Below are 8,828 nucleotides of genomic sequence, written 5' to 3' on the forward strand. Positions count from 1 at the left end.
ATAATCAACCATTTAAAAGCGAATCTGGTGCCTCTTTTCCCCCACCTTGGTTAACATCTCTGCATCTCACAGATACAGGCTGCACTGTAATATATTCCACTAAAATGAAAGCTGACAAGTAACCCTCAAAACCTGGCCTGATCATACTCAAAAGAGGATTGAATTGGGTGTATCCCCATTAACTGACTAGAAAAGCCTTTGTGCCAGATACCCCTCTTTGCTTCCAGCTAACTGGACCAATTTTTGCTAAAGCCTTTTAGTGGAATCATCACTTTCCACAGTAGAGAAAGTATTGAATTAGATCCATTTTTGATACTACTTACTTCTACCCTGGTGTTGATAAAGCCAGAAGGAGAACACCCCATGCTACTGCCTTCTCCCCACTCTAACTTTTCTTTCTCTTGACTGTATCAACCAATAGACAGTGAGGGAACTACAGGATAAAAAGAAAAAAAGAACTTTGATTACAGAATTATATCAATAACTTCTCCTGCTGCGAAAATGCTATACCAGAACAAAATAAACTGCACTGCCTAAAGACTTCTTTGGATGGTACAGCATCCTCCTTCCTAATGCTTCCTCTCTTATAATTATGTTGACCAGCAGAATTAAGTACAGACCTGGTCTTAAAAATAATGAATCTCAGGCCTTGCTGTACAGCAAGTGCTATTATAGCCCACAGACCTATCTGAGACTAAACAAAATCTTTCTTGAGAATTTGAGAAGAGCTGGGACTTTTACCGCTGTTCAGTTGACACAGTATCTCATGAGCTTTGACATTCAGAGAACTTTCTTTGCAGTCCCTCTTATCGTGAAATATATGCCTATGTAGAGAGAACAAGAGAGGAAAGACTGCGAAGAGGAACGTAGTTCTTTATTGCGTATCTGGGGTTTGGGATAAACAAAATATTAAGGATAAAAGTCAGATAAGTTCGTATACTGATCTGGTACAGCCATCAACACGCTCAACTGGAGAAAAAGAAGAAAATGAGATGAAAAACAGGGAAAATGCGCAGTCTACGAAAAGAGGAACATAAAAGGGAAAAATAGGGATGCACAGAAACAATAAAAGGTAAAGAAGGATTGGGAAGAATCCATCCCTCCTCTAAAGACATGCATTGCATTTCCAAACTTGACCCACATGTGTCTGGCTATCTAATTTATGAGAGACGTGAAGCTGACCAGCCAGCAGGCTGGCCATAAATTATCTCTCTTAGATAAGCCAAGATGATTTACATCAGGAGAGAGGAAGGGAAAACTGACGAATAAGAATTTTGCCCTTGCCCTCCTGGGCACGGCCTGGGATATACTCTGTTGGCATCTAAAAATCTGCAGGTGTCCTGAGGTGGCAATATTCCTTGCCAAGAACTCTCCATTATAAAAGCAGATAGATCAGAGCCTTTTTTCTACTGCCTAGAATAACTACACTTTCAGATCCACGATACTTGCAATTGTGCTGACCAAGCTCTGCTCAATTCCTTGCTTTTCCCTCTTCCTTCCAATATCTTAATTGTTTATCATCTCCTTTATTTCTCTCTATATATGCACTCTTTTTTTTCTTCATTAGCAAAAGAGTAGCCATTTGGGCAAGAGAAATTCTTTTTCTTCTCTACTAAATGCTTATAAGGCTGTATCTGGAATACTATCACTAGTTTTGGAGTCCCCAAAACAAGAGAAATATTGACAACCTGGATAAAGTTCAACAGAGGACAAATAAGGCTGGAGACAAGAATTACAGGTTGCCTCAAGGGAAAAAATCTCATTGGACATAAGAAAAAATAATTCAACATGACACTGGAACAAGGGCCCAGAAAAGCTATGGGATGTCCATCTGGGGAGATTTGCAAACTTTGACGAGACAAGCTTGACCTATCTTTTGTATTATCCCAGCTTTGAGCAAGGCATTGCATAGATGATGTCCAGTGGCCCCTTCTAACTTTATTTATTCTATGTTCAGGTACCAGATGCTATCTTCAGCTAACCAAAGTCTCCACTGGAGTTACTGGTCACCTTATCCAAGACAATCCGATGGGCATAAATTAAAATCTCACATGCGTTTGGCAACTGTGAACATTTCAGAAAATCTGTGGTACAGTGCTATAAAATTAAATTTCCTTTATAAAAAGGAAAAAAAAAAAAAAAAAAAGGAATGGGAGGAAACACAAGTTCTCCTAAAAACAAAAATTCTAAAAATATTAACTTTAATGACTTCACACCAAAACATATTGAGGGACTGCCAGTAAGAAGCAATCATCTGACCTCTGTGCCTTGCTTATACTACCTATCTTATGCATCTGCAAATTCTTTTCTCCTTGAATACAAATTTTTCTCTTCTCACCATTTTCCCCTTGTGGCACTCACCCCTCTCCTAGCCCATCTTCCTCTCCAACCTACTTTCCACATCACCATTTTTGTCTTTTTTTATCCTTATCTCATCCTTTTTTCTTATAGTCCTAAATCTCTGATCCTGAGTTGGAAAAGAATTCTTCAAGGCATCTCCCCTAAACACCAGCTAATTATTTGGCTTTGGGCCTGCTCCTGCTTTGTGAGCTCTCTCTTGTCAACAGGTCTATCAAGTGTGTGAGGAAGCTTTGGAATGACCAAGAAACCCGTAAACTGACCTGGTAATCCCAGGGAAAGCCTGATCTGCATTAATGATCCTTGTAAAATAAACAAGAGAGTTTGATGCCTAAAGTACCTTAGAGCAGCCTTCCTCAAATGATGTCTGACACATTAAGTATTCAGTGCTTGAATTGGAGGGAGGAGGGGAATACAGCTACCATAAAAATGAGTAGAGAGACTAAATTTATGCACCACACAAGCATTAGACCTGCACTAATTTTATTAGCAATAAATATAGTTCTTCAGGTTTTCTTTTGCCATAGTAGCTTGTCTTACGTTACCCTCAGTAACTTTATTCTTGTTAGTACTGTGGCTTTTAGACACCAAGAGCCTTACTGTAAGAAATACATTGGTTATAGAAACTTAGTATGCCTAGCTATATGTCTGGCAGTGAAAAAAGGGATGAAGAAAAAATTACACAACTTGAAATTGGACCCTTAAGACCATTAACTAGTGAGCAATCACACAGGCTACAGAGTTTTACAAACATGTCTGGTTCAGAGAACAAGAATCACAGAAGATAACACTTTCACCACATAACTACCTAAGTCCAATTGGTATTTCAGAGACATAATTTGAAAATTCAGTGTAATTTTGCTCTCAGTTACAGAAAAGTTGCTGTTTATGTATGTTTGAATGTCAGACATAATGCTTACCAGTCCACCTATGTCATGATGTAACTACACAAAGAGTTTATAAACATCAGAAATTTTTAAACTAGAAAAATTCTTAGTTTCTCTCACTCCTGAGTTCATATTTTGATTCATCAGAGCAGACCTCCTGTATTCCTACTCTGAATACTTTCTTTCCAATAGTGCTTTATTCCATATGTTGCAGAAAAAAAGAATTTGAATACCAAGCACACTTGCTTGCCTTGGCAATATAGTTCACATTTTAACTCCTACTGATGATTGTCTTATGCTTTCAAAGTCTACCAGATTTAGCTACGCTAAGAGCAGATACTCTACTTTTATATATAATCCTTCCTCATATCTCAATAAACTCTTTGCTGAAATAATAGCCATCCAGCTGCTAAACCCCCAAGATAATTAAACACTGTGAAAGGACATTTCATTTTAAGCAGATTTAATTTTTATCAAATGATTACTCCATCTAAATTTGAATAATAATTATTCAAATACTTTTTTCTTTTTAACCTTTTCACACCTAAGTCCTTCCTTGGGCCCTTGGGCAATAGAAAAACTAAAAACCTAACTGTGGGACAGCACAAGGCAACGTGAAGAAGGCAAGAAAAAAAAAAGGCATTAAATAGTTACTGGATTTTTATTTAGGCTCTAAATCTGGCTTCAGAGGGACTATTCATAGTTTAAAAGTTAAGCATAAAGCAGAAGGCTGTGCAAGATCACAGTGTCTTTGGCACAAGAATTGTTTCTCGCTATGAGACATAAAAGTACAATACTTATGAAAGGCCTAAGTTACAGTTGGATCTACAAAAATTGATGCAGCATAAAAACAAGTGAGAAAGAAGCATCTAGTAAAAGAAACTTCTAGCAATTACTAACAAGTCTATTCTCCAAATAAATATCTGACTGTGTTTTCTTGTATTGATTTGGTTTCAGTCTTCATTTTTGACTGCACATATGAAGTACTGGTCAACACATCTACTTTACTATCCGCAGACAGTGTTAAGAAGATGCGGTAGCCATGCTTAAGAATTCATACCTGAATTAATGCTGCCACAGAAGTGCAAAGACTTTATCTAAACATGCCAGTCTATAAAAAAAAGATGTCATGGGGAAAAGGAGTTAACAATAGCTATTTTTATGGGCTAGCAAACTATCTAGAACTACAGGAGAAGGGTGTTTGCTATATGCTATTACTTCCAATCAGGATATCCTTTCCTTCACTTTGTAAAGGGATCAACTCTCTAAAATACTTACACATTTGGTTTTCTTTCTCCAAGTGTCTATATCTACAAAAATCCCTTCTCACCTGAAAACGACCTATTTATTTCTCTAAGCTACAAGTGTATGGTGTGCTACCATTCTAAGGGAGATTTTAGCAGATGTTTTTGTTTTGCTGTCTCATCTTCAGGCTCCTTTTAAGGAGCTATTAGTCTTTAAGGTTCTCTAATCCCCCAACTAAATTTATCAGCAGTTGATTGCAGCCAAGAGTTAAGCTAAATTAAACTCTGAAATCCCTGTACAGTGTATCAGATGCACTTCTGGTAGGGGAGGTGGAACAGAAAGCTCCAAATGTTCCACTTACCAAGAGGTAGGAGAACCATGCTTTTCTCTAAAGGTTTCCTCAAAGCTGCCACACATTTTGCAAGATCACCACAATTTCCCTGATTTTATAAGAGCAAGAATTCAACTATTGAAACAACTTGTCATTCAACTCCATATCAGGTGTGTGCATCCATATGTGTGCATAAATTTGCACACAGTACCTACTTTCCTCTACAAGCGTGTATATTATGTATGGAGGAGGTATGTGTACACACACACTTAGGTTAAGGCTGCTTGCATGCTTGAGATATTCATTCCAACTTACACACATGTAGTAAAATGGTATTTATGTATGTATATATATCTTTTTCACCTACACACATATATATGTGTGTGTAGGTATGTATGCATCTGTCCCCCAGTCTTTGTCCACACACAATCAGTCCCTTGTTGGTTGTCACTCACACTTATAAATAATTATCAGAACAGATATCCCTCCTGCTCTCACTCCTGTTCTTAGTGAGTAGTAAAATACACAGTGTCTTAAATAATTTGCATGTCAACATCAACAGTTTGTTAGTTTTGTTGACAATATATGATAATACCTTAACCCAGAACTGTGAACTTCTATGGTACTTCCATGTCAGAAAAGGGACAACTATGTATCCTTAAACACAGAAAAAAAAAGAAAAAAAAGAAAAAAAACACACAAAACAAAATATACAAAGGGGCAGTCCAGTATGTACTCTTTGTTAAAAATAAAAAATATGGATTCTTAAGAGGAAATGGCATAAGATACAGGTTTTTTACCTGTGGACCAGTAATTGCAATTCAAACCATCAATAGTTTTCAGAAGTCACTGATATCTAACAAGAGATCCGTACCCACATAGATTGATGGTGTCAATCAAATTCCTAAAAGATTGGGCTTCTGTCTACAAAATAATTATTCAGTGGTACTAATCGATCCCTATGTCTTTGCAATTTCTGTAAATAGCCCTAGAAGAGGGGCCTGGAGAAATCTCCATTAAAAACACCAGAAAGACAACAAATGACAACTGTGGAAGATGGCTCAGGTCCTAAAAAGACAACTGAGTTGAGACTACAGCTCTCTGGATGTAAAAGCAATTCTTGAAAACCAGGTTACAGTAAACTGGTGAAATAAAAACAAACTTTGTCTCCAAAGACTTCATAGCATTTACTCTGAGGACACATCAAAGATTTTTTTCCAAAATCATTTGTCTATCATTTTCACCAGCTTTTTTTTCAGGAGAGAAAGTGTGTGTGAGAAGTGTGATTTCTGCTGTCTGTATCCCCATGGCTACTCGAAACAGCTAGAAAGGGAATTGGGCACATCACAGCACACAAAATGTCAGGTTAACAAATTCCAACACAACAGCTCAGAGAAACAGACGCTTGCTTTCTCCCACCTTCGTCCTCCCATATGACACTAAAAGAAAAGGGGGGAAAAAAGAGTCAACAACAGAAAACTAGCCAAAGCCATGTAAGGGAATCAAATATGTTCTTCAGAAATGCAAACCTCTCTAAAAATAGGATGAAAGGATAAGTAAGTCACTTGTTTTTACTCATAGCAGTAATAAAGGGTCCTTGTAAGGGATTCGCACAAGTTCTGCACTGTTACAGTAGCATCTGTCTCCTCATTGCTGGAGAGAAATGGTGAAGAGGATTTAGAGCGTGTGTAACCTGAGAGAGAAATCATCTGTCATTCCCTCACAGGCCATTAGCAAACTTTCCCTCTCTTGGCAGAGGGAAGAGCCACTCTCCTTCCCCTGCCTCTTGTGATTACAGCTTTAAGCATTATCATTATGATGATAAACTCGCTTATGAACAATATTAATAATTAGGAGAAAAAAATCTGTATTAAGAAAGGGTAAGAGAAGCCCAATTGAAAAGAGACAACATTCTGTGCAATACACAGGGTGAACCTGGCAGCAATAAGACGCCAAGTAACAAACAGATCCTCTGTGTGAAAGGGGTGGTCCCTTTGCTCCACCCAAGTGAAACTGCTATCACAAGCAATGCTTCTCACAATCAAAGTCTAGAGCAATAAAAAAGAAAAGGTTGGTCCATTTTGGAAGATATTATCCCAGGACAGGATGCAATATAATATTTATTGTGCCACTATATTGTGTGGTCTCATGCAAACAGTTGATTAGTTGGTGTTTCAGTGGTCTCCCCTTTAACAGGAGAAAGTGTTGGAAAAATAAATCCCAAGACAGTCAGACAATAGTAATGGAAGACACAGAGGTACGCTACCTCAGAGATCAATGAGGTTTTTAGTATGCCCTGCTACCTGTTCTTTCCTTCCCAAAGTAGAGGGTAGAAATGTCAACAGAAATGCAGAAAAAGAACAGAGATGATGCATTTCAAAGAGGCAAAATGCTGCCAATCAACACATCACTTGTATCTTGTGAGTCTGTGTTTCATCCAAAAGCAAGATATTAATGATCAATTTACTGAAATATCTCATTCTTCTTCAAGACAGCAGCTTCTGTGTCCCACTGAGATGAAAACTCAAAGGGCCTGGGAGCTACTGCCTCTTACTGTCAAAATACCATAGCATGAGCTAAAACTGCTGTTGCATATCATTCAGATCTGTACCACATGCCACGATGCTCCACTTCTAGATTAAAACATTTCTTTGACCTACACAAGGAATATTCACTAAGTTTTGAAAGGAGGAGTGCAAAAAGGCCCTGCAATAAGGTGATTTATGTAAGAGGGGGCCACCGCGAACCTTTTTAGGAGGGAGAAACAATACAAACATCCAAGAAAAAAAAGTATGCCCATAATAAGCATCAATTCAGATGTGTAGACTATAAAAAATGTAATGTAAGTTTCTATAAAATGGGTTAGGCCAATAAAACTATTTCTTTTTTTTTTTTTTTTGCAAATAATGCTTAAAATCATGCCAATAAACTTTTTCACATTGTCTATGAAAAAAAAAAAATCCTTGTACATAAGATCATGAACAAGGTGATAAGATGATTTTCAGAAGGAATATCTAAAAGGCAATTGTAAGAAGAAGTTGTGGTACCCTAGTAATGGCAGGGAAAATATACTTCCCTTAGGAATATGCCATTGAGTCTTTCTTTGATAAAATTCTCTCCAGATGATAGAGGATAAGGACGTTACACAAGATAAACTCAAATTTTCAATTTGACATTTACCTGAGGGAATCCCAGATGCAGCAGCAGTGAATGCTGCTGGACAAGCTAGCACTTCAATGTCCGTCCATTCTCTTAAGAAGTTTATCATAGGTAACAAGAATAGACATTTCCTTCCTGCAATCCTCCTTTTAGGCAACCTAAAGAGATAAAGAAGAGAAAGTACAGGAGAATTCAGCATTTGGGTCTGATTCAGGCCATGAACTACATGGAAATATTCCTTTAGAGCAAATAAGTTTGTTTTGTGTGTATCTTTTTATTAACAACTGGACTGGGGCTGTTCAACTTATTTCATCAGGGTGACTGAAACAGTACTACGGAATAATGACTTTTATTTACTGATATTCTCCTTGACTGGATTCAAATCATGACCTAAACCTGAAAAGATATCTCATTTACCAACCATGTAAGTGGAAGAATTGTTTTATAATGCAATATTGACAATAAATAAACAGATGAAACTACCCTGGGGTTTTTTGCTCCTAGTTATAGACTTTCTTACCCAGCAATTTCCATTTGGGAGGTTGGCAGGAAAAGCCCCAATTTGCCATTTGAGCATTACTGTTATAAAAGTCTTCCCACTTGCTGTTTACCCAGAAAGATATGACTCCTTTACAGACCTCTGACTTTTAAATCCATCTTGCTGTGCGCTAACAGCTTTAAAAAAAAATTATAAGAGCATAAGAAAAATAAAACAAACAACAAACACAACAGATTCATTAAAGAATAACTATCAAAATTTGGGTTACCACAGAATTCCAACTGCTAAAACTGAAGTCAAATTTCCCCAAAAGCTGTTTACCCTGATCTAAATGCTTTGACTGCTCTCC

Source organism: Vanellus vanellus, assembly GCF_965231255.1.
Source record: "Vanellus vanellus genome assembly, chromosome: 1".
Classification (NCBI taxonomy): Eukaryota; Metazoa; Chordata; class Aves; order Charadriiformes; family Charadriidae; genus Vanellus; species Vanellus vanellus.